This window comes from Meles meles, chromosome 14 (assembly GCF_922984935.1).
Source record: "Meles meles chromosome 14, mMelMel3.1 paternal haplotype, whole genome shotgun sequence".
Classification (NCBI taxonomy): domain Eukaryota; kingdom Metazoa; phylum Chordata; class Mammalia; order Carnivora; family Mustelidae; genus Meles; species Meles meles.
Genome location: NC_060079.1, coordinates 11,896,466 through 11,915,547, shown reverse-complemented (window position 1 = coordinate 11,915,547; position 19,082 = coordinate 11,896,466). Strand labels below are relative to the sequence as shown.

Here is a 19,082-nt window from a genome sequence, read left to right as displayed (position 1 = left end):
GAGAGATCACAAGTAGTCAGAGAGGCAGGCAGAGAGAGGGGAGGAAGCAGGCTCCTTGTGGAGCAGAGAGCCTGATGTGGGGCTCCATCCCAGGACCCTGAGATCATGACCCGAGCCAAAGTCAGAGGCTTAACCCACTGAGCCACCCAGGTGCCCCTATATTCTTTTTAAAAATAGATTTAGATCTCTTCTAAGTCTGAGAAAGGAAATCCTAAAAAGTGGCAGAATTCCTAGCATAGTGTCCCTGCAAGTTTAGGAAAAATATCCCTGAACGTCTTAATTGGTCCAAAAGGCATCATTGTATGATAAATATATCTACAGTGGCTATGCAGACTGATTATTTGATAGTTATTGAATGATGCTAAGCTTATCTGCATTAGAAATGTGTAAATTATGCAACTGTTCACAACTTGAGTTGGCTTCAGAAGATAAAGCTGAGATAAGAATGTATGGGTTGTTTTCTTCATTGCATTAGAGTTCTTCAGACATCTTCCACTGAGTGCTTTTCTGTTTGGATTGGAGTCCATTTAATCAACCTTTGAATGATAAAGTCAGTTGTTTGCCCATGCATCGAACTTATCTTGTAACTTAGAGATAGATCTCATTGTGGTTCGGGAAGCACAATTGTGAATTTCCACAAGCTGCCAGGAATGTTGCCTGAAAAAAAAATTTTTTTTTAAAGAGTGCGCATGCGCACGAGGGGGTTGGGAGGCACAGAGAGGGAGAAAGAGTCTTAAGCAAGCTTCACAGCCAGCACGGAGCTTGAGATCTCAAGACCCTGAGCTCCTGACCTGAGCCAAAATGGAGAGTTGGACTTTCAACCAACTGAGCCACACAGGCACCCCAACTGGAATTTTTGTCCTGTGGTTCTCATTTGAGAAGATAATTCATATTTGGGGCATTCAGAAGACTGAAAATAAAGTGATATTTTTAGTTTTGTTGTAGGTTGTGTACATTCCATGGCTTCTGACCCTCTCACATTTATTTGTTCAGGACGTTTCTAACTTAGTGAAGTAGTTTTAATGTTAATATCTTTTGATTCATGGCAGATTGGTAATTCATGGCAATTTTGTGGGGTATGTGTATTTATAATTTCATAGCATTCAGACTTAGAGGATTTCAGAAGTTTGAAGCAGGTTTATTTTAAGAGGTATCCCAGCCCATCTCTCCCCCACTGTCCACCCCAACCTACTTCCCACTTGACTAACTCCTAGGTCTCAGCTTTAGGAGTCTCTTTCTTTGGGGGTACTGTTGTAGACCCTTTTAAGTCTGTGTTGGTGCTTTTTCTCTGTGCCTGATGACACAAGATTTCTGTTGTAGTGTTGAGTTACATTTCAGTTTCTACTTTTTTTGCCCAGAGTTAGGCCAATTTATGTGGATTGGGAACTAATAACATTCTTTAAATATTTGCTCAACATATGTTTAATGGAAAAGGATAAATTTTTTGTAATGTTTTTGTGTAGGAACAAATACCTTATTCATTTCTACTGGTTGAAGCAAGATCAATTTTATAAAAATACTTAGACAAAACATTTCCCAAATCTTGGTAGTTTTAATTTATGATTTTTCTGAACCAGACAACTTTCTAGAGGGCATTTAAAATTTAGAAAAAATCTCTAACTGTCCACTTGTGGAACTTGAGCTGACTGCAGCCAAAAAACGGCCAGTATTGCTTTAGTGGCCCCTGTAGATCTGAATTCCTAGACAACAAACAGCCTACCTAGGCCATGCTTTCATCAGACTCTGGTCTCTCCAGTGAGAGCATGGGACATGTCCAGCTTAGAAAAGTGGGTGTTCAATAAATATGGGATTAACTGTTGAAAGAGTATTAGTTTTTCTCTCTGTTACCCTGTCCAAAATTTGGCTTGGAATTTCAGAAATACAATTTTTTTTTTAAAAAGATTTTATTTATTTATTTGACAGCGAGAGAGAGAGATCACAAGTAGGCAGAGAGGCAGGCAGAGAGAGAGAGAGAGAGAGAGACGGAAGCAGGCTCCCTGCCGAGCAGAGAGCCGGATGTGGGACTCGATCCCAGGAATTTTACCATTGTTTCTTATTACATATTAGTGTGTATCTCTGTATATTAAGTGATTTATTTATGTGAAGAATAGGAAACTTTGAGCAAACTTTCAGGTTGTTATCAAGAGTTTCATTTCTGGATTAAGTTTTCTTTTTCTTTTTTTTTTTTTTTAAGATTTATTTATTTGACAGATAGAGATTACAAGTAGGCAGAGAGGCAGGCAGAGAGAGAGAGAGAGAGAGGAGGAAGCAGGCTCCCAACCAAGCAGAGAGCCCGACGCGGGGCTCGATCCCAGGACCCCGGGACCATGACCTGAGCCGAAGGCAGAGGCTTTAACCCGCTGAGCCACCCAGGCGCCCCTCTGGATTAAGTTTTCTTTTTGGTTCAATAGAAATTTGTTTTTTCTTTTTCTTTTCTTTTTTTTCATTCTTTTTTTTTTTTTTTTTTTTTTTTTGAGATTTTATTTATTTGAGAGAGAGTGGAGAGATAGCACAAGTGGAAGGGAGGAGCAGGCTCCTCTCCATCCCAGAACCCTGGGATCATGACCTGAGTGGAAGGCAGACGCTTACCCAACTGACCTAAGTGCCCCAGAAATTTGTTTTCTTTGTAAGCCAGAAGGTGGGCTGTTTTAGTTAAGGACTGAAGAGTAAAATATGTGAATATGTAAAGATTTTGTTGCTATGTATGATACTTGAGGTAATTAGATCAACCTATATCTATTCATATTGGCTGTAAAATAAATAATTTCACAAGCTCTATATCCGAATAACAGTACATAATTTTTTTTCCCCTTAAAGCTTCTAAGTTAGACCCAAAACTCATCTTTCCTCTTAGGTTGGTTGTATTCATTCAGAATAGGAATGAATTCCCATGAATAAATTGAGGAGCCTGATTTGGATTATTTCTTTTGTTACGGTAAACATTATTTCATTAGATAGGCAGAACAGTATCACTAATATTCACTGATGACACCTTTTCCTCCAAGGATTTTCATCTTATTTCAAAATGATTTTGGTTTTCCTTCTCCAAAATATATGAGTGTTGTGGTATGTTGATTAAAGTTGCTTTATTTTCACTGAAATAAATGAACTGTGCATAGTGCATTAGAAAATGAGAAATAAATGAGAAATAGCATTTTGAAGCATTGAATACAATTTTTTATATTTTCCTTAACTGAGTTTGCCTTTGTCTTGAGTTGTTTTAGTGTTTATCCAGGCTTTGATTCTTTTTTTTTTTCTGGAACATTCTTAGTTTATTAATCCACTCATGAAAAATCTGCCAGTCATCACAGATAAAGCCACTGCAGCATCTTTACTCCTTCTGTTGTCCAATCTCCAGCTCACTTCTTTTTGCCAGCACCAACACTGGCTTTCACAGTCCCCCTGACTTTCTTCATTCTGTTCTTGCACTCTTTCGCTGTTTTCTTGAGGTCTTTTTTCTTCTCATACAGACCATGTCTTGCAAGTCTATGTTTGGGTTCATTTTTCTTTGCATAATCCAAGGAATCATGCCAAAGCCAGTTGTCTTGCCACCACCAAAATGGGGTCTGAATCCAAATACAAATATGACATCTGGTGTGGTCTTGTACATTTTGGCTAGTTTTTCCTGAATTTCTGTCTTAGGTACTGTTGCCTTTCCAGGATGAAGGACATCAGTAACCATTTGTTTGCGCTGAAGTAGTCTGTTGGTCATGAACTTCCTGGTCCAGATAGTTACTGTGTCGTTCATGATGGCGGCCGAGCTTCAAGCAGCCGGAGAGGAAAAGAGACTCCAGGCTTTGATTCTTATTCAAGGTTACTTCTGAACTCATGACAACAAAAAAAGATGTGTGTCTTTTAAAAAGAAAAATAAAATCTGAGCAAAGAAAAAAGTAAGAGAGAAAACTAAGTAAGGGTGGGTAGAGTCTTGTTCCTGTAGACTCTTTAAAATTATTACAGTTTGGCTTTTATTTGGCTCTGAGCTTCCTGTGGGCAAAGCAAAAATGGATACCTCATTTATAGTAAGATTAACATTGTAAAGCAGAACTTTACCAGTTGCTTAGGAAAAGGAAATTGTTTTTGTTGGCACTAAGTGTGAGATTTCTGACATAGATCTTTATAAAACAGACATCAAGTAATGTAGTAAGTAGCTCTCTCCAAGTAGATATAATAGGGAGTTTTGAATGTCATAAATCCTATTCACAATTTGTTTAAAAGTGATTATTTAAAGAACAGCACTGTCAGTAAAAATATAATGTAACCAAATATATGTAATTTTAAACTTTCTGGTAGCCGCACTAAAAAGTAAATGGGTGAAATTAATAATATTTTTAACTCAATATATAAAATATTATTATTTCAACAGGTAATTAAAATAAAATTAATGGTATATTACAGGTTTTTTTCATACCAAGTCTTTGAAGTCTGTTTATAGCATATCTCAATTTAGATGTTAAATATTCATCAGAAATAACTCAATCTGTATTTAGATTTCATTAAATTTACATTGATAATTATAATTGAATATAATATGAGATATATTAAATATTATTAAGAAATGCAGCCCCACAGTAGGAAAAAAAGAAGTTATTATAGTAAAGCCTAAAACTGCTTCATTGACAGAGAAGCTACTGAATAAAGCATTACCAATCATAAAACAAAAAAATGAATTATGAGTATGCACATGTATCACTGAGTCAGGAGAGATGACAAAGCCAAGGACAATATATCTTTTCAGACAATGGCCATGTATACACAGAAGCAAATTTTAGAATGGAGGAAGTGTTTTTTAATACCTTTTTTACATACAGTTGGTATTAAAGCTAAAGAACTCCTCACTTAGTATTTATAATGAAGCAAATATTTTGGTACAATTAAAAAAGGCATTAGACTGGGATCAGTAAATATATGGCACCCTTACATTTTAGCTTTGCCCACCCCTATGGTCCCCTAGCCATATACTTTGTCTATGACAGATGTGGGGTAATCAGTCACAACTCATGTTATACTGAGCCCAGAGATGTCTTCAGAATCCTTCTTAATGGAGGAGTTTTAGCATCTGCTGTACATGGGTAGGAATTGGCCAGAGTTCTAAACCCCATTTTCCAGCCTGGCGTTAGATATTTTCTGGTTATTTTCTTTTCTAAAGTAGACTAATGTAAAGATTAGTATGTCATCAATAACCACGAAAGAGGAAATAACATCTCACTAACTGAGTAAAAGGCTTTTTCCCCTCCATGACACAGTTTTATCTAATTGAATGACTTCCATGTAATTTACTAACATGGGTACAAGATGCTACTTAGGATGCCCACCAGTTCATTTGAGAAAGGGATTTCTAATGTCCCTAGTTTTTTTGTAAACCCTTCATAGTTTTCTTTAAAAAGTAGAGGGGCACCTGGGTGGCTCAGTGGATTAAGCCGCTGCCTTCGGCTCAGGTCATGATCTCAGGGTCCTGGGATCGAGCCCCGCATTGGGCTCTCTGCTCCGCAGGGAGCCTGCTTCCTCCTCTCTCTCTGCCTGCCTCTCTGCCTACTTGTGATCTCTCTCTCTGTCAATTAAATAAATAAAATCTTTAAAAAAAAAAATAAAAAAAATAAAAAGTAGACTTACTTATTAAGAATGTATTTTTAAATTGAGCCTGTGTGTAATTTAATGTTGGATTAATTGAATGAAAATGGCATACAACGAGTATTTAAAATCATGCCCTATCATTTCAACTTCTTGAATGTTGCGAGGGTTCAAACATTCATTCAGAACAAACTATGGCAGGACAAATTATGTGGAAATTCATAATATTTCTTTCAGTTGTACTTTCTCATTGAAAGAGACTGATTTCTATGAAAAGATGCAAAGCATATGTAGCCATGTATCTCAAAAAGAAGGCAGTATTTAAGGTCCCTTTTCAAAGTAGAAATGACCAGGATTTCATCCAAGAGGACACATGAGAATTTCTCAAGAGGGGGTCCAGCCTATAAATATAATTTGAAAAGTCTCCCTACATGATTTTAAATCTCTACTGCCCGAGGGACTCCTGAGATTTGGGAATTTTAAAAATCTAGCTGGAAAATTAAAATTTGAGTTTATTTTTCAGACAGAATTTTAAGGTGAGAATTACTGTGGAAAGCTAATTGTTCTGTTGTCATGAAATAGCATACATGTGTTTAGTTTGACATTTGTGTTTTTCATAAATATTAGTGTTTCTGAGATTATAAATATTCTTCAATCGTTTGTAGACTCTCTGGAGGGTTTTTTAAATTTTAATTGTTAGTTTAGCTTAATTGAAATGGTCCTGTGCTTCTGAATCAGATGACAGTTTTCATATTTAACTTTCTGATTCTTTTGAGTTAATTGTGATGCTTGCAATTCAAGATTATATGTTATCAAGTTGTTATGTATGTACATACATATATTTGTGGGGCCAGATGCACTTATATTTTGTACGTCAGGTCAATGCAATGTAGAATGATTGAATATATCTTAAACTCTGTTTTCTTAATTTTTGTTGTTTATATAAGTGTATCCATGCTTATTTTAGAAGTTTGGGAAAATGCCGAAAAGGATAAAGTAGAATTTCAAAATCACTAATTATCCTATCACAGATATCCATAGTCCGCAAATATTCATAGTATCCCAGAAATAAGAGCTATTAATATTTTACATGTTCCCTTATTTGTCTCTCTGTCATGCTATAAATACAGTTTCATGTTTTGCTTTTTAAAATTTGCATTTTGGAATGTTCATTTTTTTCAGGATACTAAATATTCTTTAAAAACTATTGTTGAGTTACTCAACTATTGTTGAGTTACTTTCATAAAAAAATATATATATAAAATGTCTAGCATAGTGTTGACACATTAATAAACATGAAACAAATATAAGTTCTCTTAGGGTTGGAAAGGTCTACAGATTATCTTGAGTCTAGTTTAGTATTCTAGCTAGTACATCAAACAGGTAGTTATTATATTGCCCTCTGCAAGCATACTTACCAGGAAGGGAAACTCCTTTCTTTCTTTCTTTCTTTTTTTTTTTCTTTTTAAGATTTTACTTATTTATTTGACAGAGATTACAAGTGGACAGAGGGGCAGGCAGAGAGAGAGAAAGGGAAGCAGGCTCCCTGCTGAGCAGAGAGCCAGATGTGGGGCTCGATCCCAGGATCCTGGGATCATGACCTGAGCCAAAGGCAGAGGCTTTAATCCACTGAGCCACCCAGGCGCCCCAGGGAAACTCATTTCTTCATAAGCTAGCCTGTTTCTTTTATTTCTGGTGCTGATGATTTGCTTTCCTATAATCACCTCCCGTTGGTCCCAGGAATGCCCTGAGAACTACCAAGTATTAGCCCATATACATTCTTAAGTGAGAGACGTTCAAGTCCCTCTGAAGGTAACTTTCATGTCTACTTTCCCCAGTTTTTGCATCTCTGTTTCCCCACCTTCTAACTTTTATTTACAAACATAATTTTTAAAAAATCAGAGTAACGTCAGTTAACCCAGTCTCCCTTTTTCCACACAGATCTTTTCTTTTATAGGTTCAGGTTTATTCTTACATAATTTAAATCATAGCTTAATTTAATATTCTGCTTGATCCCAATTCTGATTAGTTGTGGGGTTTCCCCTTCTATTCTACCATTCTTTCTGTGCAGAATACATATTTTTAAAATCATAATTAAGTTTTACTTTATTTTTTTTTAATTTTTATTTATTTATTTGAGAGCGAGAGATCACAAGTAGGCAGAGAGGCAGGCAGAGAGAGAGAGAGGGAAGCAGGCTCCCTGCTGAGCAGAGAGCCCGATGTGGGACTCGATCCCAGGACCCTGAGATCATGACCTGAGCCGAAGGCAGCGGCTTAACCCACTGAGCCACCCAGGCGCCCCTTACTTTATTTTTTTAAAAAGATTTTATTTATTTATTTGACAGACAGAGATCACAAGAAGGCAGAGAGGCAGACGGGGGGGAGGGGGGAGGCAGGCTCCCTGCTGAGCAGAGAGCCTGATGTGGGACTTGATCCCAGGACCCCGAGACCATGACCTGAGCCAAAGGCAGAGGCTTAACCCACTGAGCCACCCAGGCGCCCTTAACTTTTATTACTTTAAAAGATATAAGTGTTTAATATCAATAGGTGTTTATTAGCTTTTACTTTTAAAGAACTAATTAAAACATACCAGAATTCAATTTTTAATATAAATTTTGCAGTTTAAGCATTTTCTTTTCTAATATCAGATGAATCTGAGACAGTTGTAGCCTTTTCATTCATGGAAAGTTAAAAAAAAATGTTTTCAACTCTTTTTTCCCCCGTATATGGGAGTAACTCATAATAATAAACTAGTCACTGAATTTTTAACATTCAAATTTTTAAAAATTGTGCCACCTAGACATAAACAATATAACCATCCAGTTCAGGTGGCATTTGGTCACAGGTTTATTTAGGTTGATTTCTGACTGCTCATCTGTTACAATTTCTAACACATGCTCATTACCCAGATAGCTAATGCCAGTTAACTATGGTCATAAGCTAAAGCAAAAAAACTAAAAAGAAGCTTAGTTTTATAACTGAAATATATCATATCATATGATATATCATATAAAATAAATGATAATCTTTCTTTGGTAGTGGTTCTTTGGTGTCTGCCTAAAGATTGATGTGTGAGCTTTTTTCCTCAGCCTCTCAGTGTGCCAATTAAAAGAACATCATTTATTTGAATGAACGCGTGTCAGTAGGGCACTGTTGCTAAGTAAGTTGACAGGGCTTGTATTAGCATACCAAAAGATTGGCTTGACTTTTTCCATCCATATTTTCCCATGTTTTAGAAATTTTTATGGCTGTATAATGTTCCATCAAGCTGGTCTGCCATATTTTTCTTTATCTTTTTTTTTTTTTTAATATATTAAACCCATACTTTCCTTTTCATTTTTAAGGTTTTTTAGAGGTAAAGATTTTTATGTCATAACTTTCTTTCTTCTGCTTTTGTTTCGTAATGCCTTATATCAAATGAATTTATAGGAGTGGAATCGATGAGTAAAAGAGGAAGAACATTTTTTACAGATTATGATATTAATCACCAAATTACTTTCCAGAAGTGTTTACACTGTCTGAGCTCCTCTCTCTCCTGAAATTTGTCCAGCCATCAGCCATCGGAGCTCATTCATTCATGTATAAGGACAGAAGGGACAGAAGAAGAAGTTCTTATTTGAAGCTGAAACGTAAACCTCTTCTCATTCATGCAGTTAGAGTGAGAAGGGGAAATAAGCTGAAATTTAAACCTGTTAGTCGTAATATTTTTTTGGTATCTCTTGTCAAATATAGAGGAAGATGTCAAAACTAGTATTTCAAACACATTTTAAAAATTGTTTGTGAAATTCAAGGCATCTGGGTGGCTCAGTGGGTTAAGAGGCTGCTTTGGGCTCAGGTCATGATCTCAGGGTCCTGAAATGAGTCCTGCATCAGGCTCCCCGCTCAGCAAGGAGTGTGCTTCTCCCTCTCCCTCTGCCTGTTTGTACTCTCTCTCTCTGCTTGAACTCTCTATCTCTCTGTGTCAAATAAATAAATAAAATCTTTAAAAAAATAAAATTGTTTGTGAAATTCAGTGACTTATTTGTTTGAATTGACTGTAGAGTATTTGGAGAAGTAAAACCCTTAGATGATCATAAATATAAACATGACAAGGAATGACTGCTCAGCAATTGGACTTTGAAATAAGCTCTTGAAACCATTTGGTTAAAATCATTGGATACTAGTATAGTCATTACTTCCTTTCCCCTTCATCCCAGAATCATTGTAGGAAATTTTATCCTCAATCCATTTATTCTGCCACTGTATTAAATACTTTTACTCTTTGGACTTTTTCTTTCAGTATCCGTATTTGTGGCAAGCCTTGTCCTTTAAGATCTGGGTTTATTTTGAAAGCAAGCAAAAGTCATTCAAAACAAGGTCTGAAATGAAATGATAATGTTAAATGGTGTAATATTTTTCTAGGCTAAAAGAAAAAGCCAAACATGATAGGTAAAACAATAGAGCAAAATTTATGTATATGATATGGAAAGGAGATGATAAAGAACAAAAAAAGTAAAGTAGTCCTTAACTGGGTCTGAAAATACTTTCAAAATGCAAATTTTGATTCCTCCCCACAATGGCAGCAATGGCCTATATTCAATCTAATGGATTACTTGACACTCATCTGCATGTAAAAAGTTCTTTTTTTTTTTGGTTACAGAGTCATAATTTTATGGTCTTTCTATATGGAGCAAAGAAAAAATACAATAGTGTAATTTGTTGAATTTAAATACCATTAAAACATTTTTACTTAACCATAGAATATCTTCAGTTAGTTTTTTTTTTTTTCAGTTGATCTTATTTCAAATGATTTGAAATAGCCTTTTTTGCTGTGTAGTTTAAAAGATGAAGTTACTCCATTGCCCTGGATTTCTCCAAGAATGTGGTTTTGATGATTCAGCAAGTTGAAGTGGTTAGTCCAGTGTTCCTTAACGGAAGTGATATTGCCCCCTAGGAGACATTTGGCAATGTCTGGGGACTCTTTTTGTATTGGCCTTACTTCAGGGAAGGCCAGGTCCCACTGGCATCCAGTAGGGAGACTAGTGGTAATACTACACAGCTTTTAATGCACAAAACAGCCCCTCACAATAAAGAGTTCATTCTAAAATGCCATTCATGGTGAGGTTAAGAAGTCCTGTCTTAGCCTAAGATCTTGGGCTCAGAGGTCGTCAGAGCTGTATTCAGCCTTCCACGTTACATTGGCAAGGTGTTGAAGCTCAGTTAAGCCTCAGTTTTTCTCGTCTGGAAAATAAAGCTAATAATATCTGTTTAATGTAATTGCAGTTAGCATGGTTTCTGACATACGGTAAGCAGTCAGTAAATCTAATAATTGTTGTGAGCACCACCAACAGTAATATCAAACATGTCAAAAATTACTAAAATGGTAAATTTTGATGAGTATTTAATGAGGATCATAACAGTTCAATTTCTTTGCTGAATTCCCTCTTTTGAAAAGTAATTCATTTATATATTCTCTGTGTAATAGCTGTGCTATAGCATACTTAACAGTTTTTGTTTTCTGTGTATCTTATTATATGTGTTTCAAGCTACCTTATTCAGATTTAAATTTTCGGAATAACCATTGTTTAAAGACTGAAAAATTTATAGAATGATTGTAGATGTTCCGAGGATCTTGAGTCTTTGGAGGAATAAGGATTGTTAGTAAGCATATGGACTGTAGCTGCTTCTTTTTAGAGCTACCTCTTCTGTGGTTGCAATAGAGACTGCATTGGTGATCATGGTAATCATGCTATTTTTCTCTTTCTCTCTAATGGCCCCCTGATGATTTTATTGACGTATGTTGGGGAAGATAATCAGCTGGTTCAGTACTTGTACCATGCCTTCATTAAGGATATTTAATAGTGCTGCCACAAATACCCACTCTGTGAAACACTGACTAATGGTGAGAGGAAGTAGAAGGAAGACACAAATGCAACAGATGGGATTGTGATTCTTGCCCTTGAGAAGTTTATAATCTAATTGAGGAGATAGAACTTACATGTTTAATTAATATTCAAAGGATTTATAGGCCTAAATGTATGTCAGCCTCACTTATAAGGTAGGAAGTAACTGAGCAAGATTAGGAAAAGGATAAATCAAGGATTGCCATTTTATTTTATATAAGCTGATTATTTCTTTGATATAAATATGAGTCTAACAGCACTTTAAGGTCTTAGAATTTACAGCAAGTGTTCATACTTATTTTATTCAATCTTTGCAGTAGCCATAAAAGGTAAAGTAATAGTTCTTAAAGTGCTTCCCTAATATGCATGTAATGTGAATGAAATTGTGGATTTGAACATGTATTGGGGAATGTCTTTGTGGAATAGAAGAGTATTAGTCTGTCTCCAGCCCTGCCCTGGCCAGTGGACATAAATGTGTTAGGAGACCTTAAAGAAGATTAGCAGTGTTCACCAGGTAACAGTATCTTTTTTTTTTTCCTTAAGATTTATTTATTTGAGAGAGAGTGTGCCTGAGCGTGAGTGTGTAAGTAGGGGGAGAGGCAGAAGGAGAGAGAGAGAATCTCAAGCAGACTACTCACTGAGCACAGAGCCAGAAGGGGGACCTGATCCCATGACCTGAACCAAAACCAAGAGTCAGGCACTTAACTGACTGATTTCAAAAACCAAAACTTGGGGCGCCTGGGTGGCTCAGTGGGTTAAGCAGCTACCTTCGGCTCAGGTCATGATCTCAGGGTCCTGGGATCGAGTCCCGCATCAGGCTCTCTGCTCAGCAGGGAGCCTGCTTCCCTCCCTCTCTCTCTCTGCCTGCCTCTCTATCTACTTGTGATCTCTCTCTGTCAAATAAATAAAATCTTTAAAAAAAAAAAAAACTTAAGTAAAATTTAAAAAGAATTTTCTGTGTATAAAAATTTTCTGCCACAGAAATTACCTCTGAGGGTTCCAGAAGCCGCTCAAATCTTAGCCTTTTAGCACATGGCTTAATTTTTATCATCTAATTATTTCTATTAGGCCAGCTCTAACATGCCTCTTCCTTTGCAATGGATTTTTTTTTAAAGATTTTATTTATTAATTTGACAGAGAGAGAGAGAGATCATAAGTAGGCAGAGAGAGAGAGAGAGAGGGGAAGCAGGCTCCCTGCTGAGCAGAGAGCCCGATGTGGGGCTCGATCCCAGGACCCTGAGATCATGACCTGAGCCTAAGGCAGAGGCTTAACCCACTGAGCCACCCAGGCGCCCCTGCAATGGATTTTTTTTAAGCTTTATCTTCTGTTTTCTGTTTTCTTGTCATTAAGAATTGAACAGTAGAACTAAATTATTTTTGATGTCATTGAAAATAAAGACTTTAAAAACAAAACAAAACAAAACCCAAACACCTACTACTGCTACTGCAGTTTAAAAAATTGTCCTCAGTATTAATTTTATAGCTAAATGGAAACTTTGACTTGATAGAGAGTTTGGAGTTTTAGTTTAACTTGTGATTGACCCAATTACTTTGCTTGGAGCGATATTGAATAGGTTGCATTTGACCCTTGAACAACACAGGTTTGAACTGCACGAGTCCACTTATATGCAGATTTTTAAAAAGTAAATATATTGAGGGTGATGGGTAGCTCAGTTGGTTAAGCATCTGCCTTAGGCTCAGGTCATGATCTCAGGGTCCTAGGATCAAGCCCTGCATGGGTCGGCGTTCCCTGGTCAGTGGGGAATCTGCTTCTCCTCCTCCCTCTGCCCCTCTCCCTGCTTGCATGCTCTCTATCTCTCAAATACATAAAATCTTTTTTTAAAAAGTAAATATATTGGAAAACTTTTTGGAGATTTGTGACAGTTTGAAAAAAGACTTGCAGATGAATTGCATAGCCTAGAAATATTTTTAAAAATATGCTTTGCCATAAATATATAGAATATATATAGATACTATTCTGTTTTATCACTTACTACCAGAAAATATACAAAAATCTATTACAAAAAGTTAAAATTTATCAAAACTTACGCACACAAATGCAGACCATATGTAGTGCCATTCACAGTTAAGAGAAATGTAAACAAAAATAAAGGTGCACTATTAAATCATAACTTTATAAAATTAACTATAGTCTATACTGTGCTACTATAATAATTTTATAGCCACCTCCTGTTTCACATTATCTTTCCATTTTTGATACCTATTGTTAGTAATATATATAACATCTATAGTGTTTTGTATCCTATAAGATAGTAGTGATGTAGGTACTGACAGATGATTCATCATGTAAATAGATGACATAAACTTACAGTATTGAGAAATATAATACTCTAAATGTATTTTTTCTTATGATTTTATTAATAACTCTTTTCTCTAGCTTACTTTATTGTAAGGATACAGTAATACATATAACATGCAAAATATGTGTTCATTGTTTATGTTATTAGTAAGGCTCCTGGTCAACAGCAGGCTATTAGTAAAGTTTTAGGGGCAGTCAGAAGTTATGTATGGATTTTTTACCATGTTGGGGTGAGGAGATTGGTGCCCCTAACCCCTGCGTTGTTCAAGGATCACAACTGTATATACTTAAAAGAAGCAATTTCAAGAACACCAGCATGGGCGCCTGGGTGGCTCAGTTGGTTGAGCGACTGCCTTCAGCTCAGGTCATGATCCCAGAGTCCTGGGATCGAGTCCCACATCGGGCTCCCTGCTCCTTGGAGAGTCTGTTTCTCCCTCTGACTTTTTCCCCTCTCATGCTCCCTCTCAAATAAATAAAATCTTTTAAAAAAAAAAGAACACCAGCATGATTTCCCAAGGAATTACATACTGTTTTTAGATAGATTTGATTACTCTGAAGTTAAGTTTCAAGGCAAGAGAGAAAGAGGCATTGTAACTAATTTGAGGGTTCACATAGTGTGATCCGTCATGTGTCCACTCCTCTTCCACCTGGAGGGAAATTTCCCACTGGTCTGTTCACTTATACCTGGGTTGAGAACAGGATTTTTATTTCACACTTGTGTCCCCACACAAGGTGGCCCAGGGATCCAGGACTGTTGACCTCAATTGTCCATGAGTTACGAGACCAATAAATAGTCCATACACCCCTCGTCTTTGAGTCAGCGATTTCTTTTCCCTCTCATTTGGGGACTCTGTCTCTTCATTTCTTTCTCTCTTGTTTGAATCATCACTGAGCTTTCTCTCCATTTTCCAGCCCTTCACACCTGCCCCAGTCTTTTTGTCTTCATGGAAAAACTAGTCCAGAACCATCCCACGTGCATAGTAATACATTTTTCTGGTTTGAACTTATGTTAGTACTTTGTTTGAATCTCTGTTTCTTGGGGTGAGGAGATGATGCTACCAAGATTTGTATTACCAAGAGCAGTCAGTTGTGGAGGGAAATTTACAGAAAATGAACAAATGAAAATATCAAGCTATAACCCTGCCTCCAGTAACTATAACATACAAGACAACACTAAGAATTGGAATCAAATGTTAATTCAGTATATTTCTAGAGTGATTTTATAGAAGTTGTGGCAATATTTGCCCTTACAGTTAACTTCCTAACAGGTGTTTTGTTTTTTAAAGCCAGAACAAGTCAGATTTTTTTATTTAGGAAGCATATGTTTTGGAGATGAATGGGGCAGTCCAAGAGCTTCAGCTTACCCAGAGGCTTTGACATATAGTCATTCTGAAGTAAATTTGTATATATGTATTCAGTAAGTAACAGTTCAGTAAATAACAGTGAGGGAAATAATAAAACCATTGAACTTCAGAAGAACCTGAAATATCAAATGAGTCATTTAAAGTAAAACCATGATGTACTCTAAAAAATTTGAATGCTCTGCAGGTTAAACTACTTAAATAACTTTTTAATAGTTATAGATAATTTAATGTAGTGGCTAAAAGCAGGGTTGAGTTGAAACCCAGTTCTGGTACTTCGTAGCTCTTGGACCTTGGGCAGGCTCTTGAGTCTCTGCTTCAGTTTCCTCCTCTGTTAAACATGGGCATATTGATAGTTTTCCTACAGGGTTGCTATGAAGAGTAAATGCTAGATTTAGGTAAAATATCTAGAAGAGGAGCAAGTGCACATAGTAAGTTATATGTGTTTGCGATTATTTTCACTGCACATTAGGTATATTTTAGTCATATTATTAGATAAAATAGACTCTTAGGAATTCTCTGGGAAATTGACAAGGCGTATATAGACTTTTTCTAGAGAAATGTAATCTAGGTTACAAACAGTGGATTTACAAATGAAACCTTGGGACATAAAAGTTTATAAATTAGAATTGTTTAGGATCCAAATTATTTAGTATTTGCTAAATTAAAGCCATTAATAGTAGTTGTTCCCTGAAGGCAGGAGGTCCTGTATACATAAAAGCTTATGTATAAGTGATCAAAATCACTAACTCCATTCATGAGCGAATAGCCTGAATACTTGAATGTGAAAAGAATTGTTTCTAGTATTCAAAGTTTAAGAGCGGCCAAGAAGAAATTATTTTGGCTTCAATAAGTAAGAACTGTAACAGTAACTTTGGGTAGAATTGTACCTTTGTTATTTTGTAGGCCTGATGCATTTAGTTTTTCCCCAAAACTGCTGTCAGAAAACATAATTACATGCATAAGCCAATTTCATGATCTTAGAAGCACAAACTAAAGTGTACCTGCTAAATTCTCTTGCTTTTGGAGGTCTTGAATATTTAAAGATTCACATAGTAGGCCTATGATAAGTGCCCAGTAAATATTTGTTGTATGGATGAGTTATCATACACAGTTAATCCTGTAAGCATGGGAGAAGGGGACATAGAATACCCAGGATGACCAGTGAGTAGATAACTCTTGATAATGGTCCAAAGTAGGATGTTGACAGAGGGAATGGGGGTGAGGGATAGGGAAAGAATAGATGCAGTAAACACTGCAGAAGAAAAATTAATAAAACCTGGTAACTGAGTAGCTATGGAAAAAATAATTGTGATCAAAATAACATTTAAAATCATGTTCACTAGCAGCCTCCTTTGTTAAGGCATCATATGTTCTTCATATCTTCTTCTAACTTCTAGATTCATTAGCTTATTCTCTACATTAACCTTTACCTGAGTACTTACTTTTCACCTAGCAAACAAAACTAAGCTAGACCAGAAAAGGTCAATATACACGTGGGCATGTGCATGATTTTGTGTGTGTGTGTGTGTGTGTGATGGGGGAGTTGGGGGAGTGGTGTTAATAGGGAGTGCCTCTTAGCCTTGTTGAATTGCTTCTGCATAAAATTGGGAAAAATTATTTTATTATATTACCTAAGACAGCAGCTTTTATGCCAATAGTCATACTTTATACAACTTTGAAGATGAATTAAGGACAGTACCTTAGGGATTGGTAATTATTCAAACATGCACGTCATGAATATTCTGAAAATAAAAGAAAATCTAATTTAGGAAATGAAAGTGATAGGAATACTGTCATTAGTTCTTATAATAAGAGGTCCAGAGACTCATTAAATATCTTTCCCAGACTTTTATATCTGTTTTATGGTGTTACTTACTCAGAGTTATTGTTGATATAACTTAGCAACTGCTGAAATTTCTCACATATTCTTTAGATGGTGTTTAATAGACAGGAACATAGGCTATTCACTGGTTTTAAAAAAAACCCAAACATTGCTCAGCATCTAGTCCAAATCCGAGGGTTAACTGAACTGCATCAATTGAAGATTTCTGTCTCCTGGTTTCTTCAAAACCTTACAAGAATCTTCTTTATCTCTGAACCTAAGTTTCTAAATTTGCAATAAGTATAATGTATTTTCAGCTCAGTGCCAGGAGTCCTTTAGTTCTTGAATTAATTCTCTGGCAACGATACTTCCTGCTCTTTCCTTGTCCATGTATTCAGGTAATTATCTAATCTGCTTATAACAATCTTTCCTGTTTATAAATATTTCTTCTCTGGCTGTTAGTCATTTACTTTTTCCCAGGAGCTCACCTGACCCTTTCCTAAACTATTTCTTTGTGAACATTTCCCTTTTAGTTGTAATTTGTACTTTATTACCCTGTAGTTCTCTTTTTCCCTTCTTTGAAATTACCTGCTGTCATTCGTTTTGCTTTCTATATTGTAATACTAAATATTTTTGATATTGCTGGCTTTATATTTTATAACAACTTTTTATGAACTTTCAGGGCTTTCGTGTGTGTGGGGTTTTTTTAATGAATAGTATGCATTCACCTCTAATGACTAGCACTCAATGATTGTGTTAATTAACATTCTTAGATAGTATATCCTACATAGATCTTATGCTATATTTTACTGATTATTGTATCTAATGTTATTTGCTGATGTGGATGCATTTATCATACTCGCTTGTTTCGTTCCCTGTTTGTTATGTAGAGCTCTGCTGCTGAATAATTTGTCAGCCTAATCCTAAGTAAACCGATACACTATTTGTTAAAAGTTCAGAATTTAATAAATAAATAATTAAGGCACGCTTGTATTCAAGTAAGAATCCACGAGTATTCCAGAGGCATTAATTTATAAGTGAGAGCCTCCATATTAAGAGCACATGAGGTCATGGCTATCTGGGGCACCACTAAGTGACAGTATCACTAGTCACAGGTTGAAGCAAATTGTCTGTGCGGGCTGAATAGGACTGCAAAGCACAGGCAGCCTGGAACAATTGTTTTCTTCATGGACAGACAAAATGTATTCTTCTTAAATAGGAGAGCCTGCTATCACTTTTGAATAATGAGTTGACTGACAAACATATTGTAAAGAATAGGATGATTTTTTAAATGTCTTTTTCTTTCTGCCCTCTTCAGAGCAACTGTTTTTCATTATCACTGTGGTCTGTTTCAGGGCTTATGTTCCGTAATAGTTGTGTATGGAAAATGGTGAGTCTGTCGTCACCTTACTGTGTAACAGTAAAAAATACTAAAGTAAATTTTGTCTTGGTAATTATTGGTAGATCTGCTTCCTGGTTATACTACTGTAGATACATTATCAAAATAAATTTTAAGAATATTGTCTGTAGTCTGGCATATTCTGGTGCATTATTCATTCATCTTCTAGCATATGAAGTACCTACTATTTTCAGGCAAAGTAAATCATATGAGGTTAACTCTATGAGTTAATTTAATATGCATTTTTCTTCTTTTGATCTAAAATGAAGATCCAGTTGGGAAACAAAAAACAGCCAAAGGCGTCTCATCTCCACAACTGTTCTTGTTGATATTAGTTAGCAACTTCTGAAGGAAGAGAACTATAAAGAAGTTTCAAGATTGATTTACCACCCTCAAAGACCATGATTTAATTGGAGAGTTAAGACATAAAATGTATCTTGCTATAATAAATGATATGATATATGTAGGATGACCTTATAATTTATTATGTAGGTTGTGATAGTTTTGAGAGTAAAAGGGAGCACTGTTCATCAGAACAGTAATACCACAAGTGTAAATCAGAGTTGTCCCAGGCAAAAATGAATATATAGGACTGCTTCAGCACATGCCCGTGATTGGATAGAAACACTGAGTGAGGAAGGGGCAGTGCAGTCTAGAGTGGTCTCAGGCTTCAAAAAGAGGCTATAGAACTGAGTGAGCAGAATCAGGAATTCATTCCTGTGATTCT

At 36.0% G+C, this 19,082-nt stretch overlaps 1 protein-coding gene and 1 pseudogene across 1 annotated transcript in view; one reads left to right on the top strand and one right to left on the bottom strand.

Moving 5' to 3' along the window:
* Nucleotides 1-19,082, top strand: part of UBL3 (ubiquitin like 3) — a 67,609-nt gene that overhangs the window by 26,067 nt on the left and 22,460 nt on the right. The gene's annotated exons all lie outside the window — the stretch shown is intronic.
* Nucleotides 3,306-3,774, bottom strand: LOC123925075 (annotated as a pseudogene).